This window comes from Bombina bombina, chromosome 9 (assembly GCF_027579735.1).
Source record: "Bombina bombina isolate aBomBom1 chromosome 9, aBomBom1.pri, whole genome shotgun sequence".
NCBI classification, from domain to species: Eukaryota; Metazoa; Chordata; class Amphibia; order Anura; family Bombinatoridae; genus Bombina; species Bombina bombina.
The window spans coordinates 26,074,913-26,087,375 of record NC_069507.1 but is presented as its reverse complement, the minus strand read 5'-3'; the positions used below and the strand labels follow the sequence as shown (position 1 = coordinate 26,087,375).

Sequence of the window (12,463 nt, the reverse complement as noted above, 5' to 3'; positions counted from 1 at the left end):
AAACGGGGAAACAAGGTACTGAGGTAACAACATCAGGGAGAGACAAGGTGCTGGGGTAACATCAACAGGGGGAGATGAGATGCTAAGGTAAGAGCAGCAGGGAGAGACGAGGGGCTGATGTAACAACCACAGGGGCAGACAAGCTGTACTGAAGGAACAGCAGCAGGGGGAGACAAAGTGCAGAGGTAACGACGATAGGGGAGATGAACTACTGAAGTAAGTGACACTGCCAGGGTGGATGAGATGTTACTGAGAGAAGCCATGGAATTGGGATTCTGAGTTTATCTGCAGCAGGGGGAGATAAAACACTGGGGTAAATAGTTGCAGGAGAAGGGATGAGGTATTGAGGTTACCTATAGCAACAGGTGGGTGAGGTAATAAGGTATCCTGAGCACTGAGTTAACCTGTAGTAGTAGGGAGGATGAGGCACTGAGTTAACCTGTATCAGTAGGGAGGATGAGGCACTGAGTTAACCTGTAGCAGTAGGGAGGATGAGACACTGAGTTAACCTGTAGCAGCAGGGAGGATGAGACACTGAGTTAATCTGTAGCAGCAGGGAGGGTGAGGCATGGAGTTAACCTGTAGCAGTAGGGAGGATGAGGCACTGAGTTAACCTGTAGCAGTAGGGAGGATGAGACACTGAGTTAACCTGTAGCAGTAGGGAGGATGAGGCACTGAGTTAACCTGTAGCAGTAGGGAGGGTGAGGCATGGAGTTAACCTGTATTAGTAGGGAGGATGAGGCACTGAGTTAACCTGTAGCAGTAGGGAGGATGAGACACTGAGTTAACCTGTAGCAGTAGGGAGGATGAGGCACTGAGTTAACCTGTAGCAGTAGGGAGGGTGAGGCATGGAGTTAACCTGTATTAGTAGGGAGGATGAGGCACTGAGTTAACCTGTAGCAGTAGGGAGGGTGAGGCACAGAGTTAACCTGTAGCAGCAGGGAGGATGAGACACTGAGTTAACCTGTAGCAGCAGGGATGGTGAGGCACTGAGTTAACCTGTAGCAGCAGGGATGGTGAGGCACTGAGTTAACCTGTATCTGTAGGGAGGGTGAGGCACGGAGTTAACCTGTAGCAGCAGGGATGGTGAGGCACTGAGTTAACCTGTAGCAGCAGGGATGGTGAGGCACTGAGTTAACCTGTAGCAGTAGGGAGGGTGAGGCACTGAGGTAACCTGTAGCAGCAGGGAGGGTAAGGCACTGAGTTGACCTGTAGCAGTAGGGAGGGTGAGGCACTGAGTTAACCTGTAGCAGTAGGGAGGGTGAGGCACTGAGGTAACCTGTAGCAGCAGGGAGGGTAAGGCACTGAGTTGACCTGTAGCAGTAGGGAGGGTGAAGCACTGAGTTAACCTGTAGCAGCAGGGTGCGTGAGGCACTGAGTTAACCTGTAGCAGCAGGGAGGATGAGGCACTTAGTTAACCTGTAGCAGTAGGGAGAGTGAGGCACTGAGTTAACCTGTAGCAGTAGGGAGGATGAGGCACTGAGTTAACCTGTAGCAGCAGGGAGGATGAGGCACTGAGTTAACCTGTAGCAGCAGGGAGGATGAGGCACTAAGTTAACCTGTAGCAACAGGGAGGGTGAAGCACTTATTTAACCTGTAGCCGCAGGGAGGGTGAGGCACTGATTTAACCTGTAGGCGCAGGGAGGGTGAGGCACTGATTTAACCTGTAGCAACAGGGAGGATGAGGCACTGATTTAACCCGTAGCAGCAGGGTGGATGAGGCACTGAGTTAACCTGTATCAGTATGGAGGATGAGGCACTGAGTTGACCTGTATCAGTAGGGAGGGTGAGGCACTGTAGCAGTAGGGAGGGTGAAGCACTGAGGTAACCTGTAGCAGCAGGGAGGGTAAGGCACTGAGTTGACCTGTTAACCTGTAGCAGCAGGGTGCGTGAGGCACTGAGTTAACCTGTAGCAGCAGGGAGGATGAGGCACTGAGTTAACCTGTATCAGCAGGGAGGGTGAGGGATTGAGTTAACTTGTAGCAGCAGGGAGGGTGAGACACTGAGTTAACCTGTATCAGCAGGGAGGGTGAGACACCGAGTTAACCTGTAGCAGAAGGGAGGGTGAGGCACTGAGTTAACCTGCAGCAACAGGGACGATGAGGCACTTAGTTATCCTGTAGCAGCAGGGAGGGTGAGGCACTGAGTTAACCTGTAGCAGCAGGGAGGGCCAGGCACTGAGTTAACCTGCAGCACCAGGGAGGGTGAGGCACTGAGTTAACCTGTAGCAGCAGGGAGGGTGAGGCACTGAGTTAACCTGCAGCAGCAGGGACAGTGAGGTACTTAGTTAACCTGTAGCAGCAGGGACGATGAGGCACTTAGTTAACCTGTAGCAGCAGGGAGGGTGAGGCACTTAGTTAACCTGTAGCAGCAGGGAGGATGAGGCACTGAGTTAATCTGTATCAGTAGGGAGAGTGAGGCACTGAGTTAACCTGCAGCACCAGGGAGGGTGAGGCACTGAGTTAATCTGTATCAGTAGGGAGAGTGAGGCACTGAGTTAACCTGCAGCACCAGGGAGGATGAGGCACTGAGTTAATCTGTATCAGTAGGGAGAGTGAGGCACTGAGTTAACCTGCAGCACCAGGGAGGGTGAGGCACTGAGTTAACCTGTAGCAGCAGGGAGGGTGAGGCACTTAGTTAACCTGTAGCAGCAGGGACGATGAGGCACTGAGTTAATCTGTATCAGTAGGGGGAATAAGGCACTGAGTTAATCTGTAGCAGTTGGGAGGATGAGGCACTGAGTTAATCTGTAGCAGTTGGGAGGATGAGGCACTGAGTTAACCTGTAGCAGCAGGGAGAATAAGGCACTGAGTTAACCTGTAGCAGTAGGTACGATGAGGCACTGAGTTAACCTGTAGCAGCAGGGAGGGTGAGGCACTGAGTTAACCTGTAGCAGCAGGGAGGGTGAGGTACTGAGTTAACCTGTAGCAGCAGGGAGGGTGAGGTACTGAGTTAACCTATAGCAGCAGGGAGGATGAGGCACTGAGTTAACCTGTAGCAGCAGGGAGGATGAGGGACTGAGTTAACCTGTAGCAGCAGGGAGGGTGAGGCATTGAGTTAACCTGTTGCAGTAGGAAGGATGAGGCACTGAGTTAACCTGTATCATTAAGGAGAATAAGGCACTAAGTTAACCTGTAGCAGCAGGGAGGACGAGGCATTGAGTTAACCTGTAGCAGCAGGGAGGATGAGGCACTGAGTTAACCTGTAGCAGCAGGGAGGGTGAGGCACTGAGTTAACCTGTAGCAGCAGGAAGGGTGAGGCACTGAGTTAACCTGTAGCAGCAGGGAGGATGAGGCACTGAGTTAACCTGTAGCAGCAGGGAGGGTGAGGCACTGAGTTAACCTGTAGCAGCAAGGAGGGTGAGGCACGGAGTTAACCTGTATCAGTAGGGAGGATGAGGCACTGAGTTAACCTATAGCAGCAGGGAGGGTGAGGCACTGAGTTAACCTGTAGCAGCAGGGATGGTAAGGCACTGAGATAACCTGTAGCAGCAGGTAGGGTAAGGCACTGAGTTAACCTGTAGCAGCAGGGTGCGTGAGGCACTGAGTTAACCTGTAGCAGCAGGGAGGATTAGGCACTGAGTTAACCTGTAGTAGCAGGGAGGATTAGGCACTGAGTTAACCTGTAGTAGCAGGGAGGATTAGGCACTGAGTTAACCTGTAGTAGCAGAGAGGGTAAGGCATTTAGTTTATTGCCAGTAGCAGGGGGGATTAGATGCTGAGGTAACCTATTACAGCAGAGGGGATGAGGTACTGAGGTTAAGCAGCAACAGATTAGATCCTGAGGTAACCAGTAGCAGCAGGGGCTGAGGTAATTGTGAGTAGCAGGGTGGATGAGGCATTGAGTTACTTGACAGCAGCAGGGTGAATTATATCCTGAGTAACCTGTAGCAGCAGGGGGAATAGGTGCTAAGATAATCAGCGGCATGGGGAGATAAGGTACAAGATAAAAGCCTTGGTGACTAAATAGACAACAGGAGTCAAGTATTTTAAACCATTTTATACCATACTTGCCTCAATAGTACACAGCTCTGTGGGATCTTTTTTAATGTTTACATCTACTGTACAGAATATTATATTACCTTTCTACCAAAAGAAAAAACAATTAGAACATCTCAGCTAATTGGAAAACAGTGTATAGTAAATAAGCTCAGAGTGTAAAACCCATAATTCCTCTTTGATGCAACAAGATGTTAAGTAGTTCACGCCAACTTAACCATGGAGATAGGGATCTATGATGACAACTAAGAATGAAAAACTTAGAAGTGGAACCTCTGTAAAAAATGAAGGTCACCATCAATTTGACACTCCAATGACAAGTCAAATTAATCTAAAACAAAGAACTTAATATAAAGTCCCAACACAGTTGGATAATCAGTTCAGTCAAGCAATACAAGTCAAGGATAAAAACAATAAAAAAAAGGTTATTATTATTAATTATGTAATTTGTCAGGAAAGAAAAAAGGCTGGGAAAATACGTCTGTTCAAATGCTTGATGATTTGTTTACAAGAATAGTCGCCATTTTATCCATTTAAAACTAAACTCACTACTAAACCTGCTACTTTTAAGAGTTCTTGAGTGGAAAACCCCAGCAAAATGGCCTGGAAAGCTGAATTACCCCTTCTGAAATTAAAAGCCCAAATTACTGAGGCACAGTGCACCAACCAGAGACCTAATCTTGGAAGCCAGATGAAGATGATACTGCACGGTGAGGCCTAAAAGAATTAGAAGAGTACTAAAACGGACATAAGGATTCTGTATAGGAGATGAACACCTTCAGGAACTGGACCACACATAGCCATGGCTCCTGAGGTACGTAGGGATAAAAAAATGTATGTAAAATGCCAGTCTATTCTAATAAAATTAGAATCTAGTTAATGTTGACAGAATTGTCATGTGTAGAGATAAAAGTCATTTGGAAAGCTGTTTAAAATTGCTTACCCACTGAATCATGAAAGTTTAATTTTCACTAGATTGTTTCTTTAAAATTAGGCCCCGGTATCTGATTTTATTTTCTAGGTCTCACAGCTGTGAAATGCATATCCAACTATTAATGGGTTATTATGTAATGAAAGTGTGTGTGTAATAAATATATATAATGTATGTATATATAAACTTGCATATGTGTGTTTGTATATACAGGTACAAATTTCTCTATGAATATATTAAGTTTATATATACAGTGTGTGTATATATATATATATATATATATATATATATATATATATATATATATATATATGTATGTATAAATATGTGCATATACACACATATGCACATATATTCAGTTTCAGGCTCCTAGATTTTGAACAAATTTGTCAAGCTTTGACCTAAGTTAAGATTAGAATTGGGGTAAAGATTAAAGAGACATTAAACACTAAATAAACACTAGATAGAATGAAGCATTCAAATAAAAGATCAGTCTGAGAATAACTGTAGATGTATTTTTTAATGTTTTATTAACTGATTAAAAAATAAGTGTAAAGTTGTAGGGGTAGATTTATTATAAGCCGGACGCTGTCGGCATTTAACATTGCATAAGCATTTCTTGTGAAATGCTAGTGCAATGCCTTCCCCTGCACATTTGCGTCCAATCGGCTGCTAGCAGGGGGTTTCAATCATCCCGATCGAATCGTGATGATTGCAGTCTGCCGCCTAAAAGGTGGCGAACAAGTTAAGGAGCAGCGGTCTTGCGACCGCTGCTTCTTAACTTCGGTTTTCAGCGAGCTTGAAACTTTGGGCGGAGACAGCAGCATCCGCTGCTTGTTAAATCTGGCCAGTAGTGTCTATAAAACAATGGGAGCTGCCATTTTGTAACTTAGGTTGCGTTCGCTGCTGTGGCCGATCAAGGACAGTTATAAATAGGTCACTAGCGTATGCAGCCAATGGCTGTGTGTAATATAACAGTGTTATGCACTTCCATTTCTAACAGGAACTGAAAAGCTCATAATTTCAGAATGGACTTACAGGAAAAGGGGACAAAATAAATAATGAAAGTATATTGCAGAGTTGATTTTATATATACAATCTATCATTTTATATTATCATCTCTAACACCTAGATTACGAGTTTTGCGCTAAACAAGGTGCAAAACGAACGCAACAAAAGTTGCGTTATTTCACCCTCTATAGCTCTGCCATTACAAGTCTCTGAAAAGCCTCCTTGTGCGTGCGATATGGTGGCGTTAAGCTCCATACCGCACAAAAGCCAAGGACTGCTTTGACGTGCTCGTGCCCGCTTTCCCCCATAGACATCAATGGGGAGAGAGTGTTAGAAAAGAAACTAACACCTGATGTGCGGAATGGCGATCACCGTAACACAACCCCATTGATGTCTGTGGGGAAAAGAAAGTTACATTTAAACCTAACATAAACCCTAAGTCTAAACAGCCCTAATCTGCTGCCCCCAACATTGCTGCCACTATAATAGTTATTAACCCCTAATCTGCCACCCCCGACATCGTCAACACTATAATAAAGTTATTAACCCCTATTCTGCCGCTCCCTGACATCGCCGCCATTAACTCCTAAACCTCTGGCCTCCCACATCTCCGCCACTAAATAAACCTATTAACCCCTAATCCGCCAGCCCCCACATCGCAAAACACTAAACTATTAACCCCTAAACCTAACACCCCCTTAACTTTAAATTAAAATTACAATATAACATAACTATTCTAAAAAAAATACTACCAATATCTAAATTACAAATTTTTAAAAAATCTAACACTAAGAAAAATTAAAAAATCTAAATTACATCTAAAAAAAAAAATCCTACGAAAATTTAAATAATCTAAGCATACCAAAAATAATTAACACTCAAATCACAAAAAATAAATACAAAAAATAAACAAAATTATCAAAAATAAAAACAATTACACCTAATCTAACAGCCCTATAAAATAAAAACACCCTTAGCCTACAATAAGCTACCAATAACCCTTAAAAGGGCCTTTTGTAGGGCATTGCCCTAAAGAAATAATCTTTTACCTGTAAAAAAATACAAAGTCCCCCCAACAGTAAAACCCACCATCCAACCAACCCCCAAAAATAAAAAAACCTAACTATAAAAAAACTTACCTACCGATTGCTCCATATGGGGCATTTGTATAAGCATTGCCTTTAAAAGGGCATTTAGGTCTTTTGCATTGCCCTTAAAAGGGCATTCAGCTCTTTTTCAAAGCCTAAACCCTAATCTTAAAAAACAAACAAAAAAAACTAACACTAACACCATAAGATCTACTCACGGTTTCTGAAGTCCGGACATCCATCTCCATCCAGACGGCGAGGTCTTCATCCATCCCAGGGGCATCTTCTATCTTCATCCCGGCGGAGCCAATCTGGAAGCCAATGCCATCCTGCGCGGAGTGTCCTCTTCACCGTACACTGAAGTTGAATGCAAGGTAGCCGTTTGAAAATGGTGTTCCTTGCATTCCTATTGGCTGATTTGATTCTTCAAATTCAAATCAATCTACTATTGTTTAAAAATATAGATGATCCCTTTATTACCCATTCCCCAGTTTTGCATAACCAACTCTGTTATATTAATACACTTTTTACGTCTGTAATTACCTTGTATCTAAACCTTTGGAGACCGCCCCCTTATTTCAGTTCTTTTGACAGACTTTTTTTAGCCAATTAGTGCTGACTCATAAATAACTACTGGCGTGAGAACAATGTTATCTATATGGCATACTGCCTAGCTGTGATAAACTGCCAAAATGCACTGAGATGAGAGGCAGCCTTCAAGGTCTTAGAACTTAGCATATGAGGTTTATCTTTAAACAAAGAATACCAAGAGGTTTAGCTTTAAACAAAGACTACCAAGAGAACAAAGCTAATTTGCTTATAAAAGTAAATTGGGAATTTATTTAAAATCGCATGCCCTATCTGAATCATGAAAGTTTAAGTTTGAATAGACTGTCCCTTTAACTGACAATATTAACCTAGGATTACTCTTATACTTTATTGAATTGGACGGTCCGCTGATCCTGCAGACTTTTTCAAAAGGAATAGTCAGAACTGCCATCACCTGTGCTTGTACTCAAATATCCTCAAAATCTGTACTGTTATGAAGGCCTGAGTACAGGTTTGAAAACCAGTTAGAGCATGCAGTTGTACACAACTTTACAATTTACTTCTATTATCTCATTTCCTTTATTCTATTCTAGTCATATAGGGCTCTAGATACTATACATTTTCATGTAATGCTCTAGATACTATACATTGTCATATAGGGCTCTAGATACTGTACATTGTCATATAGTGCTCTAGATACTATACATTGTCATATAGTGCTCTAGATACTATACATTGTCATGTAGTGCTCTAGATACTATACATTGTCATATAGGGCTCAAGATACTGTACATTGTCATATAGTGCTCTAGATACTATACATTGTCATATAGTGTTCTAGATACTGTACATTGTCATATAGGGCTCTAGATACTATACATTATCATATAGGGCTCTAGATACTATACATTGTCATATAGTGTTCTAGATACTGTACATTGTCATATAGGGCTCTAGATACTATACATTATATAGTGCTCTAGATACTATACATTGTCATATAGTGCTCTAGATACTGTACATTTTCATATAGGGCTCTAGATACTATACATTGTCATATAGGGCTCTAGATACTATACATTGTCATGTAGTGCTCTAGATACTATACATTGTCATGTAATGCTCTAGATACTATACATTGTCATATAGGGCTCTAGATACTGTACATTGTCATATAGTGCTCTAGATACTATACATTGTCATATAGTGCTCTACATACTATACATTGTCATGTAGTGCTCTAGATACTATACATTGTTATATAGTGCTCTAGATACTGTACATTGTCATATAGGGCTCTAGATACTGTACATTGTCATATAGGGCTCTAGATACTTTACATTGTCATATAGTGCTCTAAATACTATACATCGTCATGTAATGCTCTAGATACTATACATTGTCATATAGGGCTCTAGATACTGTACATTGTCATATAGTGCTCTAGATACTATACATTGTCATATAGGGCTCTAGATACTATACATTGTCATATAGTGCTCTAGATACTGTACATTGTCATATAGGGCTCTAGATACTATACATTATCATATAGTGCTCTAGATACTATACATTGTCATATAGTGCTCTAGATACTGTACATTGTCATATAGGGCTCTAGATACTATACATTGTCATATAGGGCTCTAGATACTATACATTGTCATGTAGTGCTCTAGATACTATACATTGCCATGTAATGCTCTAGATATTATACATTGTCATATAGGGCTCTAGATACTGTACATTGTCATATAGTGCTCTAGATACTATACATTGTCATATAGTGCTCTAGATACTATACGTTGTCATGTAGTGCTCTAGATACTATACATTGTCATATAGGGCTCTAGATACTGTACATTGTCATATAGTGCTCTAGATACTGTATATTGTCATATAGGGCTCTAGATACTGTACATTGTCATATAGTGCTCTAGATACTTTACATTGTCATATAGTGCTCTAGATACTGTACATTGTCATATAGGGCTCTAGATACTGTACATTGTCATATAGTGCTCTAGATACTATACATTATCATATAGTGCTCTAGATATTGTACATTGTCATATACAGGGAGTGCAGAATTATTAGGCAAGTTGTATTTTTGAGGATTAATTTTATTATTGAACAACAACCATGTTCTCAATGAACCCCAAAAACTCATTAATATCAAAGCTGAATAGTTTTGGAAGTAGTTTTTAGTTTGTTTTTAGTTATAGCTATTTTAGGGGGATATCTGTGTGTGCAGGTGACTATTACTGTGCATAATTATTAGGCAACTTAACAAAAAACAAATATATACCCATTTCAATTATTTATTTTTACCAGTGAAACCAATATAACATCTCAACATTCACAAATATACATTTCTGACATTCAAAAACAAAACAAAAACAAATCAGTGACCAATATAGCCACCTTTCTTTGCAAGGACACTCAAAAGCCTGCCATCCATGGATTCTGTCAGTGTTTTGATCTGTTCACCATCAACATTGCGTGCAGCAGCAACCACAGCCTCCCAGACACTGTTCAGAGAGGTGTACTGTTTTCCTTCCTTGTAAATCTCACATTTGATGATGGACCACAGGTTCTCAATGGGGTTCAGATCAGTTGAACAAGGAGGCCATGTCATTAGATTTTCTTCTTTTATACCCTTTCTTGCCAGCCACGCTGTGGAGTACTTGGACGCGTGTGATGGAGCATTGTCCTGCATGAAAATCATGTTTTTCTTGAAGGATGCAGACTTCTTCCTGTACCACTGCTTGAAGAAGGTGTTTCCAGAAACTGGCAGTAGGACTGGGAGTTGAGCTTGACTCCATCCTCAACCCGAAAAGGCCCCACAAGCTCATCTTTGATGATACCAGCCCAAACCAGTACTCCACCTCCACCTTGCTGGCGTCTGAGTCGGACTGGAGCTCTCTGCCCTTTACCAATCCAGCCACGGGCCCATCCATCTGGCCCATCAAGACTCACTCTCATTTCATCAGTCCATAAAACCTTAGAAAAATCAGTCTTGAGATATTTCTTGGCCCAGTCTTGACGTTTCAGCTTGTGTGTCTTGTTCAGTGGTGGTCGTCTTTCAGCCTTTCTTACCTTGGCCATGTCTCTGAGTATTGCACACCTTGTGCTTTTGGGCACTCCAGTGATGTTGCAGCTCTGAAATATGGCCAAACTGGTGGCAAGTGGCATCTTGGCAGCTGCACGCTTGACTTTTCTCAGTTCATGGGCAGTTATTTTGCGCCTTGGTTTTTCCACACGCTTCTTGCGACCCTGTTGACTATTTTGAATGAAACGCTTGATTGTTCGATGATCACGCTTCAGAAGCTTTGCAATTTTAAGAGTGCTGCATCCCTCTGCAAGATATCTCACTATTTTTTACTTTTCTGAGCCTGTCAAGTCCTTCTTTTGACCCATTTTGCCAAAGGAAAGGAAGTTGCCTAATAATTATGCACACCTGATATAGGGTGTTGATGTCATTAGACCACACCCCTTCTCATTACAGAGATGCACATCACCTAATATGCTTAATTGGTAGTAGGCTTTCGAGCCTGTACAGCTTGGAGTAAGACAACATGCATAAAGAGGATGATGTGGTCAAAATACTCATTTGCCTAATAATTCTGCACTCCCTGTAGTGCTCTAGATACTATACATTATCATATAGTGCTCTAGATACTGTACATTGTCATATAGGGCTCTAGATAATATACATTGTCATATAGGGCTCTAGATACTATACATTGTCATATAGGGCTCTAGATACTATACATTGTCATATAGTGCTCTAGATACTATACAGTGTCATATAGTGCTCTAGAGACTATACATTGTCATATAGTGCTCTAGATGCTATAATGAGTGCTCTAGATACTATACATTGTCATATAGTGCTGTGGATACTATACATTGTCCCATAGTGCTGTAGATACTATACATTGTCATATAGTGCTCTAGATGCTATACATTGTCACATAGTGCTGTAGATACTATACATTGTCATCTAGTGCTTTAGATACTATGCATTGTCACATAGTGCTCTAGATACTATACATTGTCATGTAGTGCTCTAGATGTTATACATTATCATATAGTGCTCTAGATACTATACATTGTCATGTAGTGCTCTAGATCAGCGGTCGCCAACCAGTGGTCCATGGACCACTGGTGGTCCACAAGAAGATGTTGGTGGTCCTTGACACTATCAAGCAGGAATTAATCTCCTCTGATCACCCCCGTTGCGCTGCAACTCCCTACAATGCCTGGCTGGACATCAGTGAAAACCGACAGAGGAGTTAAATTACGATCTCCCTATGCACATAGCTAGATTGTATTTTTAACTTTTCCCGCCCGGCGCACTGCTCAGAGGAAGATGCTTCCATTCTAAAGAGGTTGGTAATAGTCTTGGCTTGAAATAGTGGAATTATAGTATATAAAAAAAGAAAATCTTAAAAACAAAAATTCTCTCTTATATTTAATTTATTTTCTTCCCTTTATATGTATGTGTGTGTGTGTATATATATATATATATATATATATATATATATATATATACACGTTGTAAAAAAAGTGTATCCAATGCTTGTCCACGGTAAGGAATAAAGTCACTCATGATCCAGAAGTAAAAATAGTAAAAAAACAAATCTTTATTGCAAATACTCCAAGGGATAAAACATGTATAAAGCGATCTCAACAAAGAGAACAGTTAGTAAAGTCTGACCGGTTTCGGCACAGCATGGCCGTAGTCATAGACACATGCATTTAAACATATATATTTTCTTCCATTAACACTGCATGTCGCGAAGGTGACAGCCTCCCTTAGCACACAGAAAAGTCCTGAACTTTGCTTTGCCGGGCAATTCATGTTGCTCATTTTTTGATAT

General features: G+C 41.5%; 1 long non-coding RNA gene across 2 annotated transcripts in view; it reads left to right on the top strand.

Moving 5' to 3' along the window:
- Positions 1-1,898: 1,898 nt before the first annotated feature.
- The window catches only part of LOC128639803 (uncharacterized), a 77,150-nt gene continuing 66,585 nt past the window's right edge, over positions 1,899-12,463 (top strand). For both annotated transcript variants that reach the window (XR_008399260.1, XR_008399261.1), the window contains exon 1: positions 1,899-4,812. This is a non-coding gene — a long non-coding RNA (uncharacterized LOC128639803). The remainder of the gene's footprint in view (positions 4,813-12,463) is intronic.